Here is a 12,850-nt window from a genome sequence, read left to right on the forward strand (position 1 = left end):
CCTCTCTGTTCCTTTCCTCTCCCCTCCCCTCCCCTCCTCTCTCCTCCCCTCTCCTCTCCTCCCCTCTCCTCTCCTTCTCTTTCCTCTCCTCTCCTCCACTTCACTTCTTTCCCCTTCTCATTTCTTTTCTTTTTTTGAAGGAGAGTGTTGGACTGGTGCTCTGCCTCCATCCTTCCCTTGGCTGAGTTTGCAGCATCTTTGCCATCCCAATCCCAAGGCCACCTCTCACTAGCTCTTCAGCCCTTCATCTGATGTCTGCCTCTCCTTTCTTCATCCACAATACACTGGGGCCAGTCAAGAGCCTGCCAGCACAGCTTTGGTGCCTTGAAAGTCCCTCTTCCAGGGCCCTCATTATAGACAGGAGGAGGCATCCACTGGTCAAGGACATCTTTCTAATCAGCACAGAGATCTGCCTCATGCACTCCCGCTGGCCCATCCCTGAGATCAGGCATATGTGTGCACCTTATGTATCAGAGACCCTGCTGGTCACCAACCAGTGGGTTTTCACCATCGCTACGTGTTTACAAAACAACCACTTTCAGCTGCATAAATGGAGACTGTATTTTGTCCTCAAGTCCTCCAGCCCCATGGCCTTGCTGCCTCCGCAGCACCTCAGCACACCTATCTCTTGCTCCGTTAAGGGGGCACAGGACTTCACCACTACACCTCCAGCTCACGTACTTTACATTTACTCTCTCCAAGAATCCAGGCAGCACTCTTTGTGTGGCTGACTGTGAAACCGTTGCAGAAGGACTGAGCAAACAGATGTGTTTTTCCAAGCCAGGTCTGTCCTACACTCAAGCGAAGCAGGGGACTTCACATTTATCCCTGTTTAATTTCATTATGTTAGCTTTGGCCCCGAGTCCCATCCTATATAAATCATTTTGAACTCGAATGTGTCATGTATCATATTAAGTATCCCAGCTGTGGGTCATCTGGATTCTTTCTAGGTTTCATTCAAATCGTTAACAAAAATATTTAACAAGTGCATGCCAAGGACAGAATGCTGTGTCTTGACACTGGAGACTGTCCTCGGGAAAGACCCAAGGTCGCTAATGAGGGTACAGGCAGCTAAATCTACTCTGAATCCATCTTGGCAAAAAAAAAAAAAATCCTTTGTAATATAAGTAATGTGACTATCTGAGATATCAGAATACCCTTGTTAATATATTAAAACATTTGATTCTCTAGATCTATGGAAAAGTTCTTGATTGATGTCAGCTGAGAGGGAGAGATGGGCTTACGTCTGATGTTTACTTTCCCATCCCTGCTGGGCTCCTAAGGCACCCCACTTTTTTCTGCTCCCCAGGAGTCTCTCTACAGAAGGTGGGAGTGGAGTATCCTGGGCATGTGGAGTATCCTGGGCATGTGGAAGGCAGAGGAGAAGCTGAGAGAGGGCAGACTGTATTTTCTATTAGGCTTGATTGTATTTTTTTCTTTCAATTACTCATGACCAACTGTAATCCAAAAATACTAAATGGAAACTCACAAGCAGAAAGAGCTTAGCAATTACAGATTTTGCTCTCTTTGTCCAGCATATCCTTTCTGCATATGCTACCTGCCTGCTGGCTAATTATCGGATCTACTGCCGTGTTGCTGTTCCTGCTCAAGCAACTTGATTTCACTTGGTTATGGCCTCCAAAGCATGAGAGCAGCAGCGGTGGTGATTCGGACATGCCAAAGAGCAGCCATGAAGTGCTTCCTTCAGGTGAAAAGCTTGGACATTTTTTTCCCCAATAAGTTCGGGAAAAGAAAATCACAATCCAGGCCGCTAAGACTGTAAGACTGAATGCTCTATCCATAAAACTGTGACAAAGGAAAAACAAAACAAATGAAAATCATGCATGGTAGTGTTGCAAGTATGCCTCACACTGTACAGGTTATGACCACAGCACATGCTGTAATTATGATAGAAAAGGCAAAGACAGGCCTGTTGGCTCATGCTTGCCACAGCTCCACTTGGGAGGCTGACTGAAGCAGGAGGATTGCCACGAGTTCCAGGCCAGTCAGCCTGCAATATGAGTGAAGTAAAGATAGAGAGATAGAGAGATGGATGGATGGATGGATGGATGGATGGATGGATGGATGGATAGATAGATCGATCGATCAATAGATAGATAGATAGATAGATAGATAGATAGATAGATAGATAGATAGATAGATAGATAGATAGACAGACAGGTAGATAGATGGATAGATGGAGGAAGACATTAAATTATTAAGTTATTGAGTGTGGTACTCTGGTTTAGGCAACCCCTGAGGCCTGTGACTATATCAAGGGATCTTTTCCCCATTTCCTGTCTCCTCCCTTAATCACTCCTCCAGGTTGAAGGCATAAAACACACTTGTCTCCTCTCCTCTCTTCCTTTGCACTTAAGTCAAGGAGTCTCCCTTCCTCTGGCAGGCCACAGCTACCCTGAGAGCCTATAGCTTTGATCTGTTACTTCACACCAGGTCCAGCTGTCTGCAGCTATCCAGAGAGGTGGGCTTGTGTGTGTGGTCTGTAATAACTAGGTGTCTGTCACAGACCCTGGGGCTAGAGGGGTCCTTCAGATGTCCTGGTGTCCCAGTCAAAGCTGCATCAACTGCATGGGCTGTTCACAGCCCCGTCCCTGACTCACTATCGCACCTGGCCCTTTTCAGTAACTTAACTCAGGTGTTCTCTAAAGACTTCCACTCTACTGGTGGGAAACCAAGAGAGCAGTTCACACTCGAGTGAATGGTAAAAGGATAACTTTGTTCTTTCCTTCCAAGTCTTTACATGGAAACTCAAAGATAGAACTCATCAGGCTTGGGCAGCAAGCCCTTTACTGCCTAAGACATCTTCCTGGCCCCAGAACCTTTGGTTTGTTTTGTTTTGAGACAGGCTGGCTTTCAATTCACTGTGAGGCTGATCCTCTTGCCTTTACTTCCCAAGTACTCGAATTACAGGCATGCACCACCATACCTGGTGTGTGCTAGGGACTGAGCCCGGGACTCTGTGCGTGCAAGGCAAATGCTCTATAAGCCAAGCTATATCTCTGGCCCAGACCTACCTTTTTTGTTTGTTTGTTTTGGTTTTGGTTTCTTAAGACAGGGCTTCTCTGTAATAGCTGTGGCTGACTCGCTTTGTAGACCAGGCTAGCTTTGAACTCACAAGGAGACCTGCCTCTGCCACCAGGGTGCTGGGATTCACAGTGTGAGCCACCATGCTCGGCCTCTAGGGCCACTATGATGCTGTGACAGTGTCCCGGCTTATAGTTATGATCCTTATTGTCTCAAAGCTCTGCTTGTGCCCTCTTCTTCACCTCTTCTTCTGACACCTATACACCTATACTATAAGACCTATTTGGGTTGTCACAGTTTTTCTAACATTAATTAAGTAACAATAACACCACCATCATGAATTTGTGGCTCTGTAGCTTTTCATATTGACACCATCAATTATTTTATCTATGACACGCGTGATCAGATTTCCTTTTAAGACAGCCTGGATGGTAAAGAGACATTAGCTTTACTGATGGAGAACAGACTCCCAGGTTCCCATCAACCTGAGCCTGACACTCAGAGTTCCCATCTCCCTCTGGCGCAGTACTCTCCTGGGCTTGCCAGGAGTCTAATGATTGGACTACGTCCTTCAACATCACCGCCAAGTTCCAGTGGCCTTCACTAACCCTTCCATAGGCACAAAAGTCGAGACTTATAAACCAGGGCCATGGAAAAGAATGGTGATCATTGGTGTCATGTAACTGCATGCAGGGCAAAGACTTAGGTCCCCTGTTTGATGGTAGTGGAGGTGGGGTTTAAAATTGAAGACTTTGGGGGGCGATTCAGCACTGTCTTGCTGCAAAAGGCAAAGAGGTTTTCAAATCCCAGGAGCCAATAAAGCTATAAACTGCATCTCCTGATGACATGCTCCGTGGATCGGGCTATTCCAAGACCAAGAAGTTAAAAAAAGTGTCCAAGCAGCCACACCTAATGGCTTAGGTATAGATGTCTCCACTGGTCTCCTATAGAAATGGGTATATATGTACTCTTGACTTCCCCTCCAAACCTTTCTAAACCCTCCTCCAGGCACAGAGAGCAGTTGGCATCATTGGGATCATTTGTAAGCTTTCTGCTTACAAAGCAACTTTCACTTCAACCAAGAAGAGCAGATCTGACCACAGAGCTCCGCCAATCTCCTGAGCCCGAGACCAAGCAGTCTGTAAAGATGCTGCCTTCCTCCGCCTTCCCACCTTCAGTAGCCTGAAGGACAGACACAGCCTTGCATCCAGACCAGCTCAGAGATATAGGCAATGCTGTGAAGTAAGACTTCCTCAGCCTATAAAAGCTAGAATACCGGGCAGTCTTTCTAGCTCTCGGTGGCACGGGAGGTGGTTGTGAGGAGCTGTGTGGCTACTTGTCACAGTCTGAGGACAGAGGACAAATGATGAGGTGGAGGTCTAGCTAAGCTATGGTGGTCATAACAAACTGTCGGAATGGACAGACGCTTGCTGTTTAGACTAGAACTGTGGCCTTATTTGTTACTGCAACCTTCACCTGGCTTGAAACTCACGCAACTGAGTCATCCGCTCACCTGTCATGACCAGCTCTCGCCAAACTGCCAACCCAGCTAGTCTCACTAGCAAGAGAAGAGGTCAGAAGAAGAGGGTGGCTCCGTGGAATGTTCCTTTGCATCCCAGGGGCTCCCCTTCTTAACAGCAGCTCTCCCAGTGGAGAGATGTAGCTGAGCTCTGCTCCCATTCAGGTATAGAGAAGACAAAAGTGGAAATGGGCTACTTAAGGGAGTAAGAAGTTTGTCACACAGTAAATGGTAATGAATATCCATTATATTCATTAGCGTAAGGATGCTTACGCTACAACCTAATACTAAGGATTTTCCCTATCCACTTCCGAGCCCCCTAACGATGGATGTATGGATAACAAGTTTCCTGCTGTAAAAGGGGGTGATTAGTGGCTCCCCAATCACATAATTGCCCCCAATCCCTGGAACCTGTAAATACAACCTTATTTCTAAAAAGAGATTTTAGAATTTAAGGGTTTTTTTTAAAATGAGGGAATCATAGTCCTGTATTGTCACTGAGGGTCATAACTCGGTAACACATGTCCCTGTTAGGAACACACAGAGAGAAGAGGGATGTGGCCTCAAGCCAGAGCCAGCTAGTACCAGGAGAGAAGAGGATTGTTCCTTGGAGCCTTGGTAAGGAGTACGGTTCAGCTAACACCAGGCCATGGCCATCTCTCAGCAGAGATGCACACACTAGCTAGCTTCCTTGACTTTGACTTCTCAATCTGTCCCTCTCCCCAGTAGCCGTGAGCACCAGGTAGCCCAGAGAACCTCTCTCACTGAGCCTCCCACACACTTCCACAAGAAAAACCTTCCAGAACCTTCCTTACTCTCCCTGGAGTATTCATGAGGGGACATGGCCATGACCAGCCAATAGGGACCACAAATCTCCCCGAGGAAGCTCCCCCAAGGTGGAAAGCAGCCCAGTGAAAGAGAACCAGTGCTGTACTTGGAAGAGGCCGGACCTTTTCGAGCCTTGGCTCGTGGTCTCTTGACTCTAATTAAAACAGTGATAATGAAAGCCACTCTTCTCCCAACTCCCGTTGAGAATGATGATTTTGCTGGGAGGACCTCGAGCCACGCTGAACCCTAGAGTTTGGAAGACCATGGAGAGCTGGCAGAAGGCAGAGAGCCCAAGGAAGGTGAGGCTCTGAGCTGCAGAGACAGCGAAGTGTGTGTGAATCAGGCATGCGCATCGGATGTGTCCTGTAGCGAGTGCCCCACGCCTCGCCACACATCCAGCTTAAGGATCCCACCTTTAAAGTAAAGGGGGATGAAAGTCTGCTTGACTTTCTACTCTTATGTTCTAAAAATCCTTACTGCATTATTAATTAATTAATTAATTAATTAATTAATTTATTTTAAAATATTCTGTTTTTCAAGACAGGTTTTCTCTGTGTAGCCCTGGCTGTCCTGGAACTTGCTCTGTAGACCAGGCTGGCCTCGAACTCAGAGATCCGCCTACCTCCATCTCCCCTGGGATTAAAAGCATGCACCACCATGCCTGATGTAATGTGCATCAACAAACCCAGCATTTGGGAGGTGGAAGCAGAGGGATCAAGAATTTAAGGCTAGCCTGGGTTATAGGAGATCGTGTCTCAAAAAACAACAAAAATGAACTTTCAAAATTCCACTTCCTCGTCCTAGATGTTGGTGTCCCCTGGCCCCTAAGGGGGGAGGGGACACAATGGAGTCTTCTTGATGCCTTTTAGGTGAGGATCAGAATTAATTCAGCTGATCCAGAACTTGAAAACCCCAAGTGTTGAGCTGCTTAGCCTAGCAATGGCTAAAGGAAGACAGTCCAGGCAGAAGAAGAGAAAGCAGAGGGCCCTAGGACCCCACCCACGGAGTGGTACCCTTGTGGCTCTTGGAGCAATCACCTTCCAGATCTTCCAGCAAACCGGGCCCTTACCTGTCTTATCCAATAAACAAATGCAGTGAGACGACTTTATAAGGGTTAAAAAGATACATTTATGGAAAACACCAGCACCTAGTAAGTCTGTAACAAGTTGTAGTAATCACCATGACGACAGCTTTTAGATGTTTGCCCACGCTGCCATGGCTGTGGCTGCTCGGAGAGAATTTCCCACTATCCATCAGTTCATATCTCAGAAGCATGACAAGCCAGGGACCTGAGGCCTAGGAATGTATTCTGGAGGACTGAGAGAGTGGGGGTGGGGCAGCAGGCTGGAATAAGTGGCCCCAGAGCTCATGTGTTGTAATGAAGTGCTCAGGGTGAGGGTCGAGCAGGGAGGGAGGTTCAGAGGAGGTGGAAGCCTCCCGTGGCATTTTATATGACAGAAATGCCCTCTCTGGTGGGTGCCTGCTTTGTGCAACAGCAACCACAGGCTCAGCCTTCATTTCCGTTGCTCTGTTTTAACTGGGTGGGGCTAACGTGCTTTTGGACTGCTGTTGCTCCTTGGTCCACCTGGCTCCTCCCTGGACTGGCTGGAGACAATGAGAAACAAATTGGTTTTTTCACAGAACGAGCAGGAGGGGCAACCACAATGGGAGACATGAGTGGGGCAGCAGGGGGAGTGGAACAGGAATGTGTGTGCTTTGTGGCAGGTGTGTGTGTGTGTGTGTGTGTGTGTGTGTGTGTGTGTGTGTGTGTGATATTTGTTCTGAGGCCTCTAGTTAGAAAAGAAGAGGTGGTATTGAAGATGGCTTTGGTGGGTTTGATCGAAGGTTCTCGTTGGGGCCAAGACCCTAAGTGTCAAACTGAATGTCCTCAGTAGGAGTGGCAGACAGGAGTGAGCTCACAGAGACTGAAGCCCCCGAGGCTGTCAGATGGTGGAGGGGAAGCACCTGGAGGGGAAGCCCAAGGAGGAAGCCTGCTTTCTCTCTCTCCCACACAGAAGAAGCTGACTTTGAACGCCACCCATCTCTCAGCTTATCAAGATCTCATCTTGTATTTTTAACATGTCCTGTCATATGTGTCGATCTTGTGTCTCCAAATAGAAAAGAGCCTTTTATGGTCGTAACGGGCAATCTCCATTTCTCTGCTTCTACTCAGGGCTCCCTCTCAAAGCTCGCTATTTCTTTTTACCTTCCAAGAATCAACACGCATCCTCTGAGGCTTGCTTTTGCCTAGAAGGGACACTTCCTAATTCTCTGCTGTTGGTTAATTTCAACTACTCCCTCAACACTCCACTCAGAGGTCACCTGTCACCGGAAGCCCTCCCTGAGCCCCAGGCTGGGTGTGGCACCCCTCCTCCAGTAGGGGCAAACTCTCATCCTGTTCTGCAATTAAGAGTTTAAGTGCTTGTTTCCCCTCTTGAGAGGGTCAGCGAGGTGAGAGATAGGTCACAGATAGAGGCCCAGTGCCTGGCAGGCTGTAAATGATCATCATTATGTGTTGGTTAATCCTAATTCAACAGCTCTGTGGGCAGGGGAGATAACTTAGTGAATCAGACATCAGCCCTGTAAGCTCGAAGACTGAAGTTCAGTCCCCAGCACGTAGGTTACAAGGCAGTGTGCATCAGGCATGGTGACACGTGTCTGAGTCATCTAGATTTAGTGAGAGATTCAAAAATGCAATACAGAGCCATTAGGAAGACGCTCGGTGTCGACATCTGGCTCCCACATGCACTTCAGCATACACACATGTACACAAACAAATCGGCGGCAGCAGCCCAGAACAGCCATCGGTTATCCTGCAAACTGCCACCAATTGATTAGAGAAGGCGCAGCTGGACACAGAGTTGTGACTGCCATCCACAGGCCCGGATGGAGGTCAGCCCTGAGATGGTACAGGGGCATGCTAGGAGGATTCTCTCCAATGGACAGAACTACGAGCTCCCAGCCAAGGATTCCTAAGGTCCCCTGAGGGTGAGATTCCACATGAAGAGACATAGAGAGATGAGGAACCTGCAAGTCCACCCTACCTTTCCTAGGGAGCTACTGAGTCTTGAATGGCAGTCAGAAGCCTTCTCGCTAGAACAGGGTCTGATCCACTCCAAGGTGTGACTTTACACGGTGAGCCTCATGGGTTCACTAGCTAATGTCCACAAATCTCCATAGCCAGTATTCAGAAAGCCCCAAAGGTGGGAAGGATACTGCCTCAAAGACCAAAGGACAAAAGCAATGTCCTCGCTGATCTGGCTGTCCTTGGGAGATGGGTTCCTGGAGGGTCCTAGGGCATGCAGTTGAGGCTGGTCGTTCAAGGTTTGTGCTCTGCCTATGTATGGTATCTCTGAGAGGTGTGTCCACCTGACACCACGAGGGTAGACACGAGCCACGTACTACTGTGGTGACGACACTCTATGAGACTGACTTCTTAAGAGCGTGGGCTAAACTGCTCCCCAGATAAGAGAATGACAAGTTGTTGCTTTCCAAAGGTCCGACTACACCGGCAGCCCCAGCATACCTCAGAGTCCGGTTTGCTCCCTCCCAGTAAGGCAGGAGCAATTAGGGACTGTCTTGTCTCTCCCAGGGCTGTATGCCTTTTCCCAGTGGGTTAGATAAGCTAGATTGGCCCTGCAAACCTCAGACACTGTCACTATAGGAAGGCAGAGCTCCCTTCTCTGGGCCCGAAAGGCTTTCTTTCTGTGGCTCTGATAAGATTACGGTGTTGCTGAACCGCCAGTGTTCAGATTTCCCACGGAACCACAGGAGCCAGGCTCCAGCCCTCCTTGCCGTGGGCAGCCCGCTGAGGATCAGGCTCTGAAACCGGACTCCGCTCCAGGAATGCTCTCACCCCACCGCGATAGGGCCAGGTCTTGACAGCATGCCTACCCGAAACTACTTGTGTTCTCACAGCCTGGCAAATAAAAGATGTCTGCTAAGGGGAGCCAGAGTGACGGCAAGGGTCTCCACCCATCAGGAGCGCGAGGGGAGTGGGTATCCTGGCTTGCTGGCAAGTCCATCTAGTCTAACTCCCCCTTCAGAGGCCGACCGGTCCCCATTATGATCACGAGCCTCAACCAGCACTCCATGGCTCAGTGGCAGGATGGGGAAAACCAGCAAGGGTCACAGGAACATCCCCAAATAATCCTTCTTACCTAAACTTGGAGTTTCCCCTCTAAAAAATAAATGAGGTAAAAAAATAAGGTAGAGGGGCAGGGAAGATACTCCAGTGGTTAAATACATACACTTCCTGGGTAAGCAAGAAAATCTGGGTTCACCCAGGGATTCCCATGGTGGAAGGAGAAAACGGAGTACTGAAAGTTGTCCTCGGATCTCCACATGCACAATGTAGCATGGGAAACCCCATACTCTCTCACACATAATAATAATAATACAAATTATTAACAAAACAAATATTTAATGTGTTAAAATGTTTTTAAAATAAACTAGCAAATGTTCAACAAGGTAAAAAAAAAATACATGAACATAAGGTCTGGGTTACAGGGCTGGAGAGATGGTTCAGCCGTTAAGAGCACTGACTGTTCTTCCAGAGGACCTGAGTTCAATTCCCAGCAACCACATAGTGACTCGTGACCATCTATAATGGGATCTGATGCCCTCTGTAGACATACAGGAGTTTATGCAGATAAAGCATTCATGTACATAAAAATCTTTTTAAAAATACAGATTACATAATAAATATATATAATATATTAGTATATACATACACACTCATATGAAGATGAAAAGATAGCTTCATTTCGTATGGGGTGTGTGTGTGTCGGGAGTATGTTCTTCAAAAAAGACCTCATGAAGCACCGGCTGGCCTGGAACTCAGTGTGTAGATGAAGATAATCTTTAACTTGGCTCTGTTGCTTCCAGCGCTCATGTGTTGCAATTAAAAGGTGGGATAACACCCCGGCTTGATCACACTTACCCCACCCCCTTTGAGAGAGAATTTGTCTCACTGTGTTGGTTTATGGAGACCCATCCACCAGTAAGACAGCCCTTCCTACACTGAGACATATCCTCTCCTTCCCTCCCTCCTCCTTTCCCTTCCTCTTCCCCTCCCCCACTCCGTCTGTTCTTCTCCTAGGGATCAAACCCAGGGTCTCACATCCACTATGTAAGCGCCATGTCCTCTCCTTTGGGCACCCTGGAGAACTCAGATGTAGATGTGTTTTTGCCTTCCCTTCTAGCCCGTGGTCTTTACTCTCTGTCCTTCTCTTGAAGTCAGACTACACCCCATCCAGGGCCTCAGAGGGGCTCCTTAGCTTGAGCACCTTGCACAGGCAATGGGCGGCATCATGGCTGCTATCTCACGCAGGACCGTCTCAGTTTCCTACTGTCTGTGGGGCAGAATCCAGGGCCATTCATAAGCTGCCTTCGAGGTCTGAAAATGGTATATTAGAGGAAGGTAGGAATTGGGAGCACAGCCAGGGAAGGAGAAAAGGTAACACTTTCTAGGGGGCTTAGATTTGGGTCCCCGGTGGCTACCTCTATGGGGGGAATCATTGCTTCCATGGCTTTATCTTGTTATTTCACTTTTTTCTTCTTTTAGGGAATCCCCCTATCTTCCCCTCCAACCAACCATCCCTCCTCCTTAAATGAAGCCAGTGTATTCTCCCTGCGCCCTGTCCTTGTTTCTCTGCCCAATCACTGCCTTTCTCCCAAGGCTCCTGAGCAGTTTCTGCCCCGGCTTGTGCACGTCATGTTGGCAGAAGCCTTCCTTGAGCACACAGTGACAGGATGTGTGAGCCCCCTTTCCTCCATTGGATTGGGAGCATTAGAAAGGCACAGGTCAGCCGGGCGGTGGTGGCGCACGCCTTTAATCCCAGCACTTGGGAGGCAGAGGCAGGCGGATTTCTGAGTTCGAGGCCAGCCTGGTCTCCAGAGTGAGTTCCAGGACAGCCAGGGCTATACAGAGAAACCCTGTCTCGAAAAAAACCAAAAAAAAAAAAAAAAAAAGAAAGGCACAGGTCAAGCAAGTGCCACCTTGCTTTGTTTATTCCAGGGAGGTCCCTATAGGCTGAGGTGTGATTAACAGTGGCCACAGGGATTTGAAGATTTCCCTAACATTTGCGTTAACAAGTGCAGGGTAGAGCCTGAATGTGGTTAAGGGGCCCTGTTGATCTGTGCTGATTTCAGGGCTCCTTAGCTCCGCTCAGGAGCAGGTAATACACCGGTCACTGACGTTCACGTCCTAGCTGAGGACTGTCACCTCCTCTGTCTTCTGTTTCCTCTGTACTTCCTTGAACAACAGCTCAGCTGCTAGCTGTTGTGCTGTTTTGCTGGTTTGTTTGGGCTTTCGTGACTGGTTCTCGGAAGAAACTTCACAAACAATAACTGCCAGCCCCCCCCCCCCCCAAGACCATGGCACACCTCAGGATAAATGGGTGTAAGCAGATCTGGCTGTCTGGCCTTCTGGTTGACTAGGCAATCTCCCTGTGCTGGTCCAGCCTTTGGCACACAGGGATTTGGCTATCTCCATCCAACCTCTTTTCTGTTACTGTATATTTCAACTTGTAGAAAGGAGGAGAGTCTTCTCTTTTCGTGCCTCCCACCTACCGAGCCACACAGGAAGTTCCTGCGCTGATACTTTCCGGTCCTTGGACTCCCTCAGCCAAGGGAGGAAGAAGTGGCCCTGTGAAGGGAGCCCTTCTGTGTTTCCCTAGATTAAAGTTAGAACTTGCATTGGGGCCCCTCAAGAAGCACCCTGCTTAACTCCAGTTGGGCCTCCATCCTCTATGTCCACTAAAGTCGTGTTAGTGACCCCACAGCTTCCAGTGTCACCAGAGGTACCCTGAGCTCTCCCAGAGGCGGGAGCTTATAAGTACAGCAGTTTCTTTATGAGCCTTTCCTGGGTCCAGCAACTTGCCTACTCCCTGCTCCGTTTCCCTCCTCTGTCCTGTAGCAGTAGCCAGCACAGAGAAGCCTATTGCTTTGACTTTGCAAGGTCTTGACCACAGGTAAGAACCCATCTGGAATGCTTTGTGGTCTATCTACCCTAACCGACTACTTCCTGACTTGCAAACGTCTCTACAGAGAGTCCACCTCAGACCCCAGCATCCCAGGTACTCAGTACTCCCCGGGGTGCCCAGAATGCAGAATGCAACCTCGTTACTTTAGGACAACTGGATGAGCTGAATAGGCAGCCTTGCTATTATTCTTTTAGAGAAGGCAAGCAGTGAAGCTTAGAAAAGATGAGCGGACAGACGCAGGCCTGGAAGGGACTGAACTTCTGTGCACTGGGATCTCCGCAGACCTTGGGCTAAGGAGGAGCAGCTTCCTTTTGAGTGGGAGTAGGAATCACCTTAAAGGCCTGTGGTTTTTTTCATCTCCTTTCTTCCTCTTTGAAAATCCCAGGTCCTGCTGAGATTGATTAGGATACAATAAAAGGTCACAGTTTCTCTCTCTCTCTCTCTCTCTCTCTCTCTCTCTCTCTCTCTCTCT

General features: G+C 48.4%; 1 protein-coding gene across 2 annotated transcripts in view; it reads right to left on the bottom strand.

The window, feature by feature from the left end:
* Rcsd1 (RCSD domain containing 1) overlaps positions 1 to 12,850 on the bottom strand; it is a 62,293-nt gene that overhangs the window by 48,480 nt on the left and 963 nt on the right. The gene's annotated exons all lie outside the window — the stretch shown is intronic.

Source organism: Mastomys coucha, unplaced genomic scaffold (assembly GCF_008632895.1).
Source record: "Mastomys coucha isolate ucsf_1 unplaced genomic scaffold, UCSF_Mcou_1 pScaffold1, whole genome shotgun sequence".
NCBI lineage: Eukaryota > Metazoa > Chordata > Mammalia > Rodentia > Muridae > Mastomys > Mastomys coucha.